This window comes from Stenella coeruleoalba, assembly GCF_951394435.1.
Source record: "Stenella coeruleoalba genome assembly, chromosome: 14".
Taxonomy (NCBI): Eukaryota; Metazoa; Chordata; class Mammalia; order Artiodactyla; family Delphinidae; genus Stenella; species Stenella coeruleoalba.
Window position 1 is genome coordinate 43,348,875 of NC_137160.1, and position 14,443 is coordinate 43,363,317.

Genomic DNA, 14,443 nt, shown 5'->3' on the forward strand with positions numbered 1-14,443 from the left:
AAAACAGGGAATTGCTTCACACAGTTACGGGGGCTGGCGAGTCTGGTATCTGTAAGATAGGCTAGCAGGCTGGAAACTCAGGCAACAGGTCATGTTGTAGTCTTGAGTCTGAGCTTCGTACAGCAGGCCAGCAGGCTGGGAACTCAGAAAGGATTTTTTTTTTTTTAATTTATACTGTTAATTCATTCATACCTTCACTCTGAATCCAGCCAACGAATATTTAATATGTTCCATGCTCTGCACTAGGCATAGGGCACATAATGTGAGCAAGCACCATTCTTGAGGTGTTTTCACACGCTTGTGACAAATCTGTCATATTTCTGGCAGCTGCCATATTTTTCCCTGCCGGAACCAAGGAGACAATTGCTTCCTCTCTCTTCATCCTCCCCCAAATTGTTTCCCACTGCCCTGCTCCTGCCTGCCAAACTGTTTTGAGTGGTTTAGGTGTATCTGTCCCCCTCCACCCCCAAAACACACACACACACACACACACACACACACACACACTTTCATAGATGGGCAGAGCTGCTGGCTAGAATCTCTGCCCAGGCTCTCCTGCAAGCAGGAACACAGTCTGCGTAGATCTGAGCTTGTTGTAAGTGCACTTCTTCTCCATCTCTATCTGATACCCAGTGGTCGAGGACCACAGATTTTCCCCTGTGATCCCCATGAGGAGAGACCCAAGTGGGCCTCCTGGGAAGTGTCTGAAATGCTGGGGAAGCTGGAGGTCCACCTTGGGCTCTCTTTTTCCCCCTAGGGAAACCATAGACCAAGGGGGGGACCTCTTGGTGCAGTGCTGTGCTGGCCTAAGGGAGGGGCAACAAGCTCCAAACGAAACTTCTCTTACCCTTCAAATTTGGTCCTTCTCCATCTCTGTGGTCCAGGGTGAGGATTGAGCCTCACCTCCTGTCTCCACCCCAGGTTCTGGGATTTTCACAATGGTGTCTCGTCTATGGAGCTGGTCTTCCTTTGAAGGGGCTGAAGTCAGGAATGACCTATGATGCCATCTTCATGACGTCACCCTCCAGAATGGATTTCTATTTCACCATCTTGGAGTAGAACTCCTTTTATTCTTTCTCTCTCTCTATTTTTTTTTTTTTTTTTTGCTCTTAAAGTCTTCAACTGATTGGATGGGCTGCACCCACATCACTGAGGGTCACCCCCTTTACTCCTTTAAAGTCAACTGATTGTAGATGTTAATCATGTCTATAAAATCCTTCACAGCAACATCTAGACTAGTGTTTGATCAGACAAATGGGCACCATAGCCTAGCCAAGTTAACACAAAAAATTTAACCGTCATATCTAGTTACTCTCCACAGAGGCTGTACCGATTTACTCTCTTACCTAGAACGTTTGAGAGGGGCATGCCCAAGGTAGCATTAGAGGATAGTTATCAAAGCATTTTGAAAGAGGTTCTTGTTTGCCTCTGTAAACCATCTTATACTATTACACTAGTAATAGCAATAACTCCACTTGAATTATCTCTTACAATGTTTTGGAGGCTGTTCTTACTTTTGCTGGGGAAGGTGGGGAAAATGATATTGAACTGGATTTTTTAAAAATTCTCCTTAAAACTTTAAATTCCCTCTGTAAACAAAGTCTTTCCGAAGAAAATCTCTCTCTCCCCCGAGGACACTGCTTCCTCTGCAGGCTTCTCAAGAAGAGTGCTGAGAATCATCCTTGCTCTTGTTTGTCTCTTCCAGGTCATTTCTTCTCCTCCCCAAAGCACCCACTCTTGAATCTCAAGTCACCAGGCTTTTCAACCACTTCTCTACATTGCTAGTGTTCTCCACCAACTCCCAGATCACATTCCCTCATTTCTCTCTCTCTGTTTTTTTTTTTTAGTTCCTGGATCACTGTTATTCTCTTCAACTGTATTTCTCTTCCAATGATTGGCTCTTTGAGTATCCACACAGGTGAAGCTTTCACATTCTGCTCTGGTTGAACTGGATTTTTAAGGGTGAGTAAAGATCTAGGCAAACAAGGTGCAAAAGGGCTAAAATTCAGGTTTTCTGAATAGGGAACTACAGAGTGAGATTCAAATTAAGTTGGGGCAAGATCCCGGCCATATATAATTTTCTTTCTTTCCTCCCTCCCTCCCTCCCTTCCTTTCTTCCTTCCTTCCTTTCAACTGAAGTATAATCGACATACATTATGTTAGTTTGGGATGTACAACATAACGATTTGACATTTGCATACATTGCAAAATAATTTATTTAGACTCTATGAGTATATGATGAAAGTCATGAATATTTTCATTGTAGGAGTAACAGGCTAAAATTTGTGTATGTAAAGATAACTTGGATTGTAATGTAGAAGGTCAGTTGGAGAGAATTGTTGCTAGGGATTCTACCAGGCTAAGGAGGTGTGTCTCTTGGGGTCATATTATTTCTTAGATGTTATTTTTGTTCATTGTGCCACATCCTGGATTTCAGAGGCCAAGGTAAATATATCCTGATTGGCAATGTCACCCCATCACCCGGGGTAGAGTTGTTCTCACTGGTGAAATATCTCCAGGGTACCCCAAAGAAGTTAGGTACTTGGGATACCATAGCCTTATTGGTCCTGTCCTTTAAGCTGAGTAGGACAAGGCGAGGGGATTTTACTTTAAGTTCTCTGAAGATGGATGGGAGTAGAAAAATGTAATTTAGTGGATAAGTGTGCAATTTTGGAGTCTGGAACCCAGGAAGTCTTGGTTCGGACCTAAGGTCTGTTTTGCGATTGGCTATGTGATCTACAGCGGCCACTTAATCCCTAAATGCCCTTTCCCTTACATAAAATGTAGCAATGAAAATAAAAATAGTACCTTTGCCACACAGAGTTATCATCCAAAGTACACACAGGGCAGTGCCTAGCACATACTAAATCTTAATAAATGTTAGCTATTGTTGTGTTTGTTTATATTACTTTGTAGCAAGCTAACTCTTTGGAAAAAGTCCTTTATTTAGTGTTTCAAACTCCCGTTTGCAAAGCAGGAGTAAAGAAATAATGTTAGTAGGTTAGAGACATATAGAATATAATGTTGCAATTAAATAATCATAAAATCACATTTATATTAGCTTTGTTGCTTTTTAACTTTATCATATGGAGTAAGGGTATTACTTGATAAAATATTTATTTGTGTCAATATGTGTGTTGTGTGTGTGTGTACTGGATCACCATGTAAAATGTATTTTTACTCTAGCTCACAATAAAAAATAATATATATATATATATATATTTGTGGTACGCAGGCCTCTCACTGCCGTCGCCTCTCCCGTTGTGGAGCACAGGCTCCGGACGCGCAGGCTCAGCGGCTATGGCCCACGGGCCCAGCCGCTCCGCGGCATGTGGGATCCTCCTGGACCAGGGCACGAACCCGCGTCCCCTGCATCGGCAGGCGGACCCTCAACCACTGTGCCACCAGGGAAGCCCACAACAAGTATATTTTTAACAGTTTGAAAAGAAGCAGTGAGGCTAGAGCCCTGAGGCACTGTCAAGACCTGAGACTCCCAAATGTTGCAACTGTTCTACCCTAGGAAGGGGAAAATTCAAAACACCTAAGCTTCTACCATGTTCCTGTAGGACCTTCCTGGGATCCTTGGTTGGTAAGAGAATGCAAAGGGGAGATCCTTAGCTTATTTACTGTCTGCCCTTCTAGACACTCCTGGATTCCCAAGATCCAACAGAGGTCCAAGTTGCACTATTATACAAAACAAAAACAAAAACAGAAACACAAAATGAAAAAAAAGCCCTATCTAATATATCCTTCTCTGTAGCCAGTGTTTGCCTCTTTTCTTCTGGGTCCCTGGCAAGCCTGAGAACTGCCTGAAAGGGTGGTCAACCTCCTGGTATATAAATGGGTGGGAAGTAGCACCAGGCTACTGTGAAAGGGCACCAGAAACCTGGTATCTATTGAGAACTATTGAGAAGTTAATGCCACCAGGAGGCCTGTGGCATGGTAGAAATTCCATACTGTAATAAAGTGTGAATAATGGATAAGACTTTCTAGAAAATTGTCTTGTGGCCCAAAAATAATGTAGGAGGCTGAGAAGAAAATTTCCATTCTCTCCTTTTAGCACTTTGACCCTTTCTGCTGCTGCATGCCCCTGTTTTTTCAACTTGGCCATATAAAGATGGAAAAAAAGATTTGGGGGAAGAGTATAAAAATTAAGAATTTAAATAAATAAGTCTAATAGATATTATGACAATAAATGAAAATTTAAAATAGATTTAAAAACTGAAAGCCTAACAGGTAAAAGATAAAAGGTAGAACTAGAAAGGTAAATTTTTTTTTTTTTTTTGGTCACGGGACTCTCACTGTTGTGGCCTCTCCCGTTGCAGAGCGCAGGCTCAGCGGCCATGGCTCACGGGCCCAGCCGCTCCGCGGCATGTGGGATCTTCCTGGACTGGGGCACGAACCCGTGTCCCCTGCATCGGCAGGCGGACTCTCAACCACTGCGCCACCAGGGACGCCCCAGAAAGATAAATTTTAAGATGAAAGCACAGCCTGTGAGATCATAAAGTTAAAAAAGTAAGGAAACCAAGGTTAAGAACAGGAAAAAAGAAAAGAAATACAGGACAAGAATTTTTTTTTTTTTTACCATAGTAAGTCAGTGCAATTTATTATTGTAGTTAGAAGCACAACCTACCATGTTCTCATAAAACAGAGTACCAGTAAAGTACGAGAAAACGGTTCACAGAGATGATAGCCCTTTAGCCTTTTGTGACTTCAGAACTTAAAAAGACAAAGGCCAACTAGGACTTCTATTTGACATTCAGATAGTTACTTGCTCAACACTAACTGAGTTAGGAGATAGCTAAACATCTCATTCTTATTTACTTATGGTGTTCTCAGAAAGTTCCTATTTGGACGTGGACAGTTCTCAACCTGGCAGCACATCGGAGTTTTATCTAAGAAGCTTTAAAAAATTACCAAATGCCCAGACCAATTAAATCTGGAGGGTGGAGCCCACAACACTAGTCTTTATGTTTTCCCAGGTGATTCCAACTTGCAGCCAGGCTGCACACCACTGATGTAGCCCTTTCAGAAAGCCGTTGCATGAAAGCCATATCGTATCTAGACAGTACTGTTTATTCTAAATTTCACCAGGAAAACGGACTTTTAGAAGACACAGCTGCGCTTCTTCTAAAGGCGCAGCTTCCCGTTTCAGAAGCGCTGGTCCTTGGAGGTTATTTGGAGCGCTGCTTGAAGAGGACGGGGTCCTAGTCTTGGCAGAGGAGGCAGAGTTTCAGGCTCCGGCAGAAACGAAGAATGTCCAGACGCCCGTGAGCACCAGGATGATGTATGCCGACACCAGCTTTAATCCGTAACGAGGATTTATGAAGCTCAGGGCTGACACCAGCAGGTGGGGGAGAAGAACTACAAGAAGGGCGTACCACTTTTTCTTCTCACAGGCGTCCAAACGCACAGTGCCCCAGAACACGTGCAGCAATATGATCACCAGCGTCATGGAAGCTGAATTTAGGAAGCACTGGGGAGGGTCTCCATGAATGCCCACGGTGCCCAGACCCAAAGAGTCAGACAGGGTATTTACAAAGGAAAATACTCCACTCATGATTCCAAAGCCCAAACCAGAAACATAAGCTATTAATCGCATAGAGGGTGCCGTCTCACCTGGGTTTATACTCTTCAAGCCCACACGGGCTTTAAAAAAAAAAGGTTTATAATATGCAAAATGGCACATTTCTTGGATAAGGACTGAGACTAACACTCCAAAGATCAGCAGATATTTCTGTATTGGTCCATCTTAGGACAAGAATTTTTGGTTGGTAAGATTTTGTGTTTGTTTTTTTTTTAATTAAAGCATTTTCTAGAGTTGTTTTATTCCTTTCAAACTAACCATTTTAAAACAAAAGCTTTAATTGTGTGTGTGTGTGTGTGTGTGTGTGTGTGTACATGAGTGTGAGTGTATAAAACAAAAGAAAGACACGGGGGATGAGCGCTACCAGCTCCCTCCTCTGGCTTCTGGCTAAAGTCAGAGTTACTCCTTCCGACAAAGCCCAGACACAAGTGGGCGCATCTCACTCTGATTCAGTTTCTGAGGAAACCCCGGAAAGGTGCAACACGTTTACAAACCACTGCTCAGATATGGAAGCAAATGTAGGCTTCTCAAATATTCAATCATGGACTTAACGGAAAGTGGGCAGGGGGACACACGCATGTCAGTTCACTGATTTCAGTCCTTTTCAATTCAAATAGTCTCTTTCAACTCCATCTTCAAATTGCTTCTTCTCTCCCCATCTCCAAGATGGCATCTATGGGGTTGGGTTGGGGGAGCTTTAAGGGTTCTCATGGTGACAAGGAATTGAGGGACTTCTTATCCACATAGGAGAGGAGCAGTCCTTCTGAGCCCTCTCTGGTTCCTGCTCTGGGGTTTGGTGTCCTCTGAAGCGTTAGTGACTGGTAATACCTGGCGGTGTTTGGTATTGTGATGGTGTCCACAGCCAAAATCCACCATTTGCCCATCAGTTTTGAAATGCTTGACATTTCTCTATCCTGGGCCTCAGCAAGTCCACTGGTCATCTCAGCATTTATTTGCGACTTCCTAGGGCACGCACTAGTGTCTGGGTGCACTGCACCCTCCACTCAGGCATGGGCAACCAGGCGTGGTATTTCAGGTTCATCTACCTGTTCTCTTCCTGTCACATGTGATACAACCTCTTCTTGGAGGCTCTCAGATTTCCCAGGTTCTTCCAGGTGAAGGAAGCAACTAGCTCCAAATTTCCCTCCTATTTGTCTAGATACATCTACTTCTTTGTTCCCTCTGGAATTTGGTCTGGAGCAAGTTGCCAGAACACATATATCTTTTGCTCCCCTTTTCTCCTTTCCCTTTCCACCTTCTCTGGGAATGAAAAGTATAGTCTTTAACTTTCCTTTTCGCATGGCAGGGATCCCCCTTACAGCATAGCCTTGCTTCTCCCTATCCCTGGCTTAATGGTAAAGTGGGCAAAGTCTGAATCTTGATGTACTAAGTGAAGCTTAAAGAATTTAGAAAACAATTTCTCATCCAATAAACCTCACCTTAGTAATCTCTTGCTAGGGACTCAAAAAAAGGTACTTTGGTCATCAAAAGCCCAGCATATAGCTCTATCTTCTGGGAAGCCATTGATTATGAGGGTCCACAGGGAGGTTAGAACTGATTTCCCCCATAAGCAGTGCCTTCCCACAGGCAGGAATGGAGAGGAGCAGAGTGGAAGGTCACACCCACCCTCTTGGCCATTCACCTCTATCTAGGAGGATTCTGCTTGTATAGCTGTGCTCTCCTGACTTGGAAGTTAGGGCTGCCTCTCTGGTTTTGCAAGGCTGATTCTACAAGCACCACCCTTCCAGCTCTGTGGAGGCCACGGGGTTAGGTGCAGTACGATGCTGGTTCCCACAGGGATATATGGAGATGTGAATGTGAGGCAACTTCCGAACAGTTTGAAATAATTCCTTGAGATTTCTGATGTGGGCTAATCATAAGACATTAAGTCAACACAGCATCTTCTCATTACTTCCTTCTTACAAATAGGTCCTGTCTTATTTCCATCTAGGTCAGAGTTTCTCAGTCTCAGCACTATTAACATTTTAGGTCATATGGTTCTTTTCTGTGAGGGGCTGTCCTGTGCGTTGTAAGATATTAAGCAGCATCTCTGGCATCCATCCACTGTTTGCCAATATCAGTTCTTACCAGCTGTGACGACCAGAAATGTCTGCAGACATTGCTGAATGTGCCCTGGGGAAGCAAAGCAGCCCTGTTGAGAAACACTAATTTAAACCTTGGTCTTATTTTGATGTCGTTGCGATGTTTTAATTGTGTGCTTTTAAAAAATATAGAAATATTTTACGTACTTCTGATTCCTGAAGTAGTAAAACTCATCATAAAATATTTTCCACATAAGTTTTAACATTTTGACAGTTTCATCCATGCGTGGCTTTTCCCCCCCCATTTGTAGCCATACAAATGTTTAAATAGTTTTCTTTATAAAAATGGGATTTACCATTCTGTTTTGAATTTTTCTTTTTTATTTAGTAATACTTGTGTTTCTTATTTTTGACTTGTCTGTTCATATCCTTTGACTTTTTTATGTTGAGGTGTTATATTTTTCTTCTTAACTTGTAAAATATATGTGTGTGTGGCTAGAGAATATCAAGTTTTGCTTGTTATGTATGTTTCAAATGTTTCCCAGAATTTATGTTTTTCTCATATACAGAAATTTTAATTTTAATATAATCAAATTCATCGATATTTTCCTTATTGTTTTAACTTTTTGGGGGTCATGTTTAGGAAAACCTTTCTGATCCCAAGATTATAAAAATATTCACCTATATTTTCCTCTATCTTCATTTTAGTTTGTTTAAATTTTTTTGATTATTATTTTATTCTCCTTTAAATTTTTCTTCATTTCTGTAAATTTTTTGTCTTCTGCTTCTTCTAGATCATTTTTTATTAAATTAAGGTAATTAATTTATTTATTAAATTATTTTACATCTCTGAGCTTTTGCAATTTCTGCTTTGTAGTGTTTCTTCATAGAAGCACTTCTCTAAGTTTAAAAATTCATGTTAAATGTTTGCTCACAAATTTCAAGTGCTTCATAGTCATAGTTTTCTGACAAGTGCACTCAGCTATTATTAAGTTTTGTTGTTTTTCACAATTTTTTTCCTGTATTAGCTTTGTGTCAATGCTGTGCCCATCCTTTACCCAATAAAAATGGGCTATTTTAGGGCTTGCCTGGTGGCGCAGTGGTTAAGAATCGCCTGCCAATGCAGGGGACACGCGTTTGAGCCCTGGTCCGGGAGGATGCCACATGCCGCGGAGCAACTGAGCCTGTGCGCCACAACTACTGAGCCTGTGCTCTAGAGCCCATGAGCCACAACTACCGAAGCCCGCGCGCCTAGAGCCCGTGCTCCACAACGGGAGAAGCCACCGCAATGAGAAGCCCTTGCACCGCAAGGAAGAGTAGCCTCCGCTTGCTGCAGCTAGAGAAAGCCCGCGCACAGCACCGAAGACCCAACGCAGCCAAAAATAAGTTAAAAAATTTATTACAAAACAAACAAAACAACAACAAAAAAGGCTTATTTTATGACTCATCAGTAAATGATTTGAGTTTTCCTAGAAGAGAAATTCCTGGGGGGTAGAGATTGGGCAGAAAGATCAGGCTAGTTGAAGGACTTCTTTGCAGCCTCAGAGAGAGTCCACCTCCTGTAGAGGGGGCCTGGGTGCCCCCATTTGCTGTGCAGCCCTACCCCCTTTCCTTCTTTGGATGAGACATGGTTCAGGGAGACTCAGCTGCCCCCTTACCTCATCCTCCCCCTTTCTCAACCCATTTTCTCCGCTTGTTGTTGCAAACAAGGGACATAGGTTTTGCCTCTAAGAGGGGCTCCCCATTTTCAAGAAATGTGTTTTTGCTACGCCTCGTAGCATTCTCCATGCTCTCTTCCCCCACACAGGCATGAGTTCTGGCTTATCGCTGCTGTTTTTGGCAGAGCTTACACGTTTTCGAATCTGCATAGTATATCGGACTCCTGGTTTTGCTGCAAATGGAGTTTGTGGAATTTTATTCCTTCTCCTTTTTGCTTTTATGTGACTTCCACAAAGTGAACAGGGAAAAATCCTAGCTTAGGGTAGCCATGTTTATCCTGGAAGTCCTGAGTTTAGTTTCTGGCAATTTTAAAAAGCTGTTATTCAGTCTAGTAGCTGTTAGTACTACTTCCAGAATTTGGAGGAAGCAGTATGTCATCTGCAAATAAAGATAATTTTTTTTTTAATCAGAGTTTTTTCTTTGGAGTATAGTTGCTTTACAATGTTGTGTTAGTTTCTGCTGTACTGCAAATAATTTTTGTCACTGCCTCTTCAATGTTTATAGCACTTAATTCTTTACCTTGGTCTGTGGTTTGGCCAAAACGTTTTGGAAAATATTGAGCACTATTGGTGATAATTTCCTTCTTTTTCTTATTCCTCACTATAAAAAGAATGCCTTGGGATTTCACCATTAAGTGCATGTTCTGTATTAGATGCTCTGTTAGCTTCATGTTTGACCTTATTCTGTGTTCCAGCTCTCTCCCCTCCACACCCATGATAGAGGCACTCAACCATCATGGCACTCGTTCCCGCTGAGCCTGATGGGACTTCATATGTGCCACAAAATCTGTTTGCCATCCTTGTTCTAAACAATAAGGCATTTGTATTTCATTTGAAGTAGGTCCCCTGACTAAGACAAGGTTCATGCTTCTAGAAGAAATAACAGTTGGCGAGAAGACTATTACAGCCAATCCCAACACGTATTTTCTTCTTCATTAGCGTAGAGTTGGCATCATGACAGTAGACAAAATCACACTGGGCAGGGATTTTTATAAAGAGAGAAGTAAGTATTACAGCTTGGGAGAAAATAAGTAAGCATGAGTTGTGCTAACCTGAAGACTAGCATTTATCTCCAGCAAATATTGGGGCATCTATGCCCAGAGGTTTCTTAGAAGCCCTCCCTCCTTGTCCTTCTGCCTCAGTACCTGATGCCTACCTCCCATGGTGGGCTATGTCCTCTGTCAGTCCCGTAGGTCTGAGCTCTCGCCTGCCTGAGCACACGCTCTGTTACTCGGCAGCTTCGACTGCCACCCCTGAGACTAGCTGGTGACCAGTCGTCAGCATCATTATTATTCTTGGCACGATATCAGAATGGACCTAGAGGGAAATTTTCCTGAAAAGAGATAACACATTCGTTATTTTCTTTCATCTCCCTTTTATGCTGATTTAGGGGTAGGAACACATATTTGTTGTTTAAGTGTTTTATTTTGGTAAGTGTACGTTTGCTCATGTAATATGGATCTGGAAATGAGTCTGAAATAACTTCTGAAGCTCTCTGATCTCTAACCCTTTGATTTCCATGGAAGACTACTGTTAAATCAACTAGCACATAAGCTCATGGACCTATTTTTACCAACTCTGATGGCTTATTAAAAGCAAGAACATGATGTTTTAAGCCTCAGTCAAAACAGAGAAAATAAGATTTAGGTTGTTTTCCCTGTTTTTGGAGGAGGTCATTGAGAGGACATGACCTTCGGTTGACCGGCAAACTGGATCTGGGCAATCAGAGGCCCCTCCCCCCCCATGTTTGGAATGAATGTTCAGCCCACTGTTCCCACAGGGGTAGCTGTTCCGAGGGCACAAATGTGAGAGAGGAAGGTGCTGTTGAGACCATGTGGATGGTACATGTTGGATGTCATTGTGGATGTGTGATGACTTGCAGTCCTCCAAGGAATCTCTCTCAACGGCAGAGAGCTCAAGGAGATGCTCTGGAGGCAGCTCAGTTTCCGCCATCCCCTCCGGGCATTCATTTGGGATGGGGCAGTTATCTCTCCTATGTTGCCTAAGAGCCTAGGTTCATGGTGTCTCTTTACTTCCTCTCCTTCCCCAGTGGTAACCCCTCTCTGACCCCGTTTATGGCAGTGCAGCCCGTAGGGTCAGATCAGGTGCAGAGCTAATCATTATGTTACTGTGAGGAAATTTTAGGGTATGAACTAGGTGGCTGAGGTTAATTACAGGCTGAGTATCTCATTACTCAGTTCAACAACGGTACTGAGCATAAAACATTCTTTCAGGCATTCCCTGTCATCACTCTCATTACTAGTCCCAAAGCCAATTTCTAGACCATTTTGATTGTTTTACCCAGTTCTGAATTCTCTCTGAGACCCCTAGATTCCTGGAGACTTGGGACTTTTTGAACTCTGGGTCACAGGTCAGCCCCTTCAGCCTCCTAGTTGACTGGTGGTTAAGAGAGCTGTGAGTAAAGAGTGGTAACTGGTTAGTTAGCCATACTTTTGATGAAACATTTTCAGAAGCTTCTGTCTGAATTCCTCTCTCTCTCTGTGTCTTGTATTTTTCCCACCACCTTTCACTCACAGCACTAATGAGTTGAATGAGCGTTGAAACTGGAACCAGAAGACTTGAGGTTGGGTCCTAGGTTTACCATTTACTAGCAGTTGTGCCTGGGAAATTTCTTTAAGTCTCTGAGCCTCAGTTTTCTCATTGACAAAATGGAGAAACTTTTGCCTTTCTTATTTTACAGGGTGGTTGTGAGGTCAGATTAGCATAATGAAGGTCACAGTCGTGTAGTTTGATATTTCGCCGTAGGAGGCTGTGATTCCATTAAAAAGACAGTTCTAAACATGACAGAGATTTGGCTAAGAAATGAAACACTACTGAGAGTCAAGTGAATTGCCTATGATCAATGGTTCCTATATCTGAGTGACTTAGAATTAGTGGGGTCAGAAAAACAGTATTTTTATAAGAGCGCTATGGGATTTCCAGGTAAAACACACAATGCATGGCACATGGGACATCCTTATACTAAAAAGTTGGTCATTGTTTATCTGATCTCAATTTAACTGGGAATCTTGTATTTTACTTGCTAAAGCTGGTGATCCTACATGGGTAATTCTCACGAGTGAGCTGCTTTTGAAACTGCTGACCCACATCCTGCGTAGGGCTTGATTGAAAGCGAGGGAAATGAGCTGACGGCCTCTATGGAGGATTTCAGATGCTCCCAGGAAAAGATCATGGTCTTTTCTCATGAGAATAAAAAATCCTGCCTCACCATCTCCTCTAGGCTTGACATTTTATTCTTAGAATTGTGTACATTGCAAATGTCCGAGGGAAGGGGAGAAACTTCAGGTAAGTATCCATTATTTACATTTTACCGTAGTTGAACGACCTAAAAATAATTTTTGACAGTAAGTGAAGAATATGAGGCCCTGAATCTCTCTGGAAAGGGGAGGATGGTGGCCTGATTTTAGTCCCAGAGCCGGGATGTGGGAAAGACTAAAGACACACATTGCCTAAGCCCTGGATCTGACTTGTTCTCAGTTACAGTGAAGCCCAGCCTCGTAGGTGGCCTGTGTGACCTCTGTTCAGGTGGAAGGGAAGTGGCAGGAATGGCCTTGGGGGAGCAGTAACTTAAGCACTGTAGCACCAGTGGGAAGATCCTGACAGCGGACAGCAAAACAGCTGAGGTTTTCTTCTTGCTCTAGTTCAGTGTCGTCCAATAGAACTTTCTGCAATGAGGAGAATGTTCTGCACTGTCCATTACTGTAGGCACAAGCCACAGGTCACTCCTGAACACCGGAAATGTTGCTAGTGTCATCGAAGAACTGAATTTTAAATTTTATTTAATTAAAATTAAAATAGTTGTAGGTGGCTAGTAGCAACCATAGTGGACATGTGGTTTATGGGCCAATATCAGTCTACACTAGAGTCACTCCTTGGCCGGCAACTTGTGGGCTGTGTAGACACAGTTTGCACAGCTAGAAAAACAAACTAACCTGATTTAGTTGCCAACATTTAATAATTAGAACATTTCCGATGAAAAACTTAATTTCTGGCTTCTTTGGAAAGTATCAGGATATCTGAAAACACCAAGCCAACAGTCCTTTAAGGCACCGATTAACTTGAGCTTATCAGCGTTATTTTGTTTTGCTTTGTTTTATTTTACACCCCACCTGTTTTCCTCTTTTGTTTTATCTGCCTGGCTGCCACAGGAATTTGACTTGGGGGTCCCTGTTTGAGAAACAACATTGCAGTTTCACTTTTATGAAAACGAGTTAATTAAACGTCTAATTTTGAGGTGCCTTTTACAAATATCAATTAGAAGCTGCCTCTCTCAGACTGACTAAAAAAGGGGCCCACGTACAGGAAAGCAGTAGCTTCAAGCTCCATCAGAGCAGGACTGCAAACTGGATTCATCATGTTCTAAGTGGACAATTTTGCGACAGTCCTTTTGCCTCTCAGAAACTCAGTTTCTCCCTCTATAACATGAAGCCAGTAATGGTAGCTACCTCATAGTGTTCTTATGAGGTTTTTCTGCAGTGAGGTGTATAAAGCACTTGATATCCATGATCAGTAATAAGCTTAAAATTTAGAAAGTAACATTTTCATTTGAGTTATAATTCTTATACTTAGATAACATCAATTTTGGAAGAAACTGGTGAGAACTAAACAGTGCTTGGAAAAAATGCACCTTTTTGTGAATAAATGAAAAAATACAGTGCTGCAGCCTACACAGAGGAAATAAAATGTTCTTTTCATGTTTCCTGGGTTAAACTCATTGTCATAATCTAATAGATCCCACAAGAAAATAACTGCATTTTGAGCCTGTCAAGATAAAATTGGCTTATTAACACACTTTTCCTTGCTTAGTGGCATTGTTAATTTGGAATTTGAAAGGAACCAAAAAATAGAAAAAGAAATCAAATTCAGGTGGAATTCAACATCACCAAAAGCCCTTAAACATGGGACAATGAATATAAATGTGAGCACAACAAAGGAATTTAGGAAGGAAGAAGTGAAAATGGTCTTCCTGAAAGGTACTATGTGAGGAAAGCAAAAGGAAAGAACATGTATCAGTAGAGGAGCAAAAAACAATGACAACCGCAAACTTTTGCAGAAATCCAGTGGTAAATAAGAAA

At 42.1% G+C, this 14,443-nt stretch overlaps 1 pseudogene across 1 annotated transcript; it reads right to left on the bottom strand.

Moving 5' to 3' along the window:
* Positions 1-5,207: 5,207 nt before the first annotated feature.
* Positions 5,208-10,018, bottom strand: LOC307197266 (gamma-secretase subunit APH-1B-like; annotated as a pseudogene). The gene is made up of 2 exons: positions 9,868-10,018; positions 5,208-5,751 (listed from the first exon to the last, which is right to left on the bottom strand). The product of its transcript is annotated as a gamma-secretase subunit APH-1B-like (transcript).
* Between the last annotated feature and the right edge of the window lie 4,425 nt (positions 10,019-14,443).